The sequence below is a fragment of the Schistocerca serialis genome, chromosome 6 (assembly GCF_023864345.2).
Source record: "Schistocerca serialis cubense isolate TAMUIC-IGC-003099 chromosome 6, iqSchSeri2.2, whole genome shotgun sequence".
In the NCBI taxonomy this organism is placed as follows: Eukaryota; Metazoa; Arthropoda; class Insecta; order Orthoptera; family Acrididae; genus Schistocerca; species Schistocerca serialis.
The window spans coordinates 128,152,395-128,156,173 of NC_064643.1; the positions used below are offsets into that span (position 1 = coordinate 128,152,395).

At 45.7% G+C, this 3,779-nt stretch overlaps 1 non-coding gene across 1 annotated transcript; it reads left to right on the plus strand.

The window, feature by feature from the left end:
* The first annotated feature begins 2,058 nt into the window (after positions 1-2,058).
* On the plus strand, positions 2,059-2,165 carry LOC126485622 (U6 spliceosomal RNA). The gene has a single exon (XR_007588047.1). It is a non-coding gene; the product is annotated as a U6 spliceosomal RNA (small nuclear RNA).
* Positions 2,166-3,779: the final 1,614 nt, after the last annotated feature.

Sequence of the window (3,779 nt, forward strand, 5' to 3'; positions counted from 1 at the left end):
ACTCTGTTTTACGTAAAAAATATAACCTTCAAAATTTATTTAGCAGCGCAGAAGATTAAAGCATAGTTTATAGATGAGGAACCTAATTCAACTGCCTTTCATTTTATTCTCACGGATGACCGTGATACAGTAAATAACAAGAGAAATAACAAAACCCTCAGAATCAATATAGAAAATTCAAGTGTCCAGTGGTTTCAAAAGTTTGCTATAATAGCGAATAATTGCTTTTACTGACTCCTTCATGCCTACGTTTTCTGTCAGACAATGTTTGAAACTAGGACCAGCAAGGTAAACAATTTTTCCACAAATTGTCAAAATGGAAGTCGGAGAGCCAGTTACATAAATTACGATAACAACAAACGTTTTTCAAGTATCACAGGAGGCATCCACGCATTTATTGTGTGTTACATGGACAGTATGTAAACTGGCAACGCCACCAACACACAATACCACTAACAAGGGAACATCCCCATCGCACCCCCCTCAGATTTAGTTATAAGTTGGTACAGTGGATAGACCTTGAGAAACTGAACACAGATCAATTGAGAAAACAGGAATAAGCTGTGTGGAACTATGAAAAAAATAAGCAACATATACAAACTGTGTAGTCCATGTGCAAGATAGGCAACAACAGGATAGGGTGAGCTCAAGAGCGCCGTGATCCCGTGGTAAGCGTGAGTAGCTGCGGAACGAGAGGTCCTTGGTTCATGTCTTCCCTCGAGTGAAAAGTTTAATTTTTTATTTTCAGACAATTATTATCTGTCCGTCCGTCCGTCCGATGCGAGGTAATTGCGCCGTAGTATGATGACGCTTCACCTAAACAAACATCGAAACACATGACGTCAGTCGACTACAGCGCACGGAAGAGAGAGTATTCCTGCTAACGAGGCTCCCTGGCTGGCAGTTGACTGTTCGCTACTTTGGACGAAATTGCATTAAATACGTGAGATGCATTCCGTGGGCAATATGAATCTAGCAAACATAGCTCGCGACTTCAAAAACAATGTCAATGAATATTTTCCGAACTTTAAGGCATCGGAAAGTTCCTTAAGGGATCGAACGATTGTCGAACATTTGTATGATTTTTTCCTACATTTCTTGATAAACAGTACGTGTGGTGATGATTGTCTGAAAATAAAATATTAAACGACAAACTCCAGGGAAGAATTGAGCCAAGGACCTCTCTTTCCGCAGCTGCTCACGCTAACCACGCGACCACGGCGCTCGCGAGGTCAGACTGTCCTTGATGTTGATTATCTTGGGCATGGACTACTCAGTTTGTATATTTTGCTTATTTTTTTCATAGTTCCACACAACTTCTTCCTGTTTTCTCGATTGATCTGTGCTCAGTTTTTCAAGGCCTATCCACTGTGCCAACTTATAACTAAATCTGAGGAGGGTGCGATGGGAAGGTTCCCTTGTTAGCTATGAAATAACTGTAGCAAAACGGAGCATCCTCGTTATCCATGTGATGGATAAGACGACTAATTCGCAACATAAATGTCAATGTAAGCATCAATTTATGTTGGAACGTGCTTCCTGGACCAAATAACATACATTTCCTACGTCTTCAATGCGAATCATGTAGCAAATGCAATTTAAAGGGCTTAAAAATATCAAGTGAATTTACTAACATAATTATGAAACACTCACGAACATAAATCGATGGTCACATAGTTGTCAAAAGTATCCTACAGCATTGAGATTGTCCATTAGACTAGCAGCAGTAAGAAAATTTTCGCTCAGCTGTGCTGAGATATCTTGCACTGATAAAGCACGCGCTTCGAAGACGCCACAGCATCGTCTGCCACCATTTCATGGGAAACGAAATATCTCAAGTGTACATTCTTAGACATAAGAACTGACCGCCGGCCGGCCGCCACAGAGACTAAGTCCGAGTCGTTCACTTAACGTGGCCGATAAAACTGACCGCCCTTGACAACTCTAAATCCGGCCATCTGCACAATCTGGCAACACTGTTAGATGTGGAAGTGTTGCGAGGAAGTGTTGTCTACTTCCGAGATGTTCCCGGATTGTTTGACCCCGTGGTCTAGTGGTGTACTCGCTTCGGCGGTACATATACTAAAATTGGAACGATACAGAGAAGTTTAGCATGGCCCCTGCGCAAGGATGACACGCAAAATCGTGAAGCGTTCCACATTTTTCTGTTTACTTGTGGACTTAGTTTGCGCGCGGGCTAGTAACAACGAACATGGCGAATAAGTACAGGAAAACTACATTACGATTCAATTTCTGCAAAGACTACGAACGACCAAAGGCTTTAGCAGTGGAACGATTCATTCGAGAGGACGTCAAGATACCGCCAAACGATATTGTCGGAATTCACCTGTCCATCGTTAGTCCCACGGTGTATGTTAAGATGGTAAACGACGCGGCGTGTGAGAGAATTCTACAGGCGACAAAAGCAGGTCTCCGATTTTGCCATAGTGACGGGAATGTCGGCACGGTAACTGTAGAACATGCTGGTCTGGGTGTGTGGTGTCACCGCCAGACACCACACTTGCTAGGTGGTAGCCTTTTAAATCGGCCGCGGTCCGGTAGTATATGTCGGACCCGCGTGTCGCCACTGTCAGTGATAGCAGACCGAGCGCCACCACACGGCAGGTCTAGAGAGACGTACTAGCACTCGTCCCAGTTGTACAGCCGACTTAGCTAGCCACAGTTCACTGACAAATACGCTCTCATTTGCCGAGACGATAGTTGGCATAGCCTTCAGTTACAGTTGCTACGACCTAGCAAGGCGCCGTATTCAATTGATATTGAGATTCTATTAATGTATCATCAAGAGCGATGTTCTACAAATGTGGATTAAAGTTAAGTATTCCAGAAGCTACGTCCTTTTCTTTATAGCATTCATTACGTATCCTGTTTCAGACCTCACGCCAGCCTGCGTGAGTTTAAGCGCGTGCCTTTCGGCTTCCTCTCATTGTGTCTAGGCTGTCTTGTCTAGACACAACAGGGTGTACGGACAATACGTGTTTTTGAGCTGCCATTTGAACTCCCGGCCGACGAAGTTTTCGAGGCTTTTGAGGCTTTTAAGCCATACGGCACGGTACATGGTCACACAGCAGAACGCTGTACACAATTCGCCACGTACCCCGTTCTTAACGGAGTGCGACAGATCTTCAGAAGCATGTACCGTCCTATCTGACAATTGGTGGTTGTCGGGCGGTGGTGATATACGATGGTCAACCACGTACATGTTCTGACTGTGGCCAGGAGGGACACCTCAGGTTGAACTGTATGCAACGGCGGATTACGCAACTGCCTTCAGATGTGCGCTAGCCGTCGCCGGCGATGACAGTACTACCGAGCACCTATGCCAAAGCCCTCACTGCGTCCGCTGATGACCGAAAAGACACAGCCCCGGTGGAAGATCAAGATGGCACTCTCCGAAACCTTGTAGCAGACGTCGGGATGACAGAGGATGCTGCTCCATCGAGCATACAATCTACGGCGACAACATCACACGAGACCGAACTCCCACCAAGCACACCGATGGTACACGAAGCAGTTCCAGCCACTACGGATGCTGTTCCGTCTGGAACGCACTCTGTGACGACAACATCAGTTTCGACCGAACTCGCGCCAAGTACGACGATGGGACTCGAAACACTTTCTGTTCATACGGATGCTTTTCTGTCGGGCAGCCGTGATTCCCTACAATCTGAGGACACAGAAGGAAGATCACGCAAACAACGTTCCCCGAAAAGGAGGAAACGGCGTCGTCGCACGACATCTCCTAGGGATGACTCCCC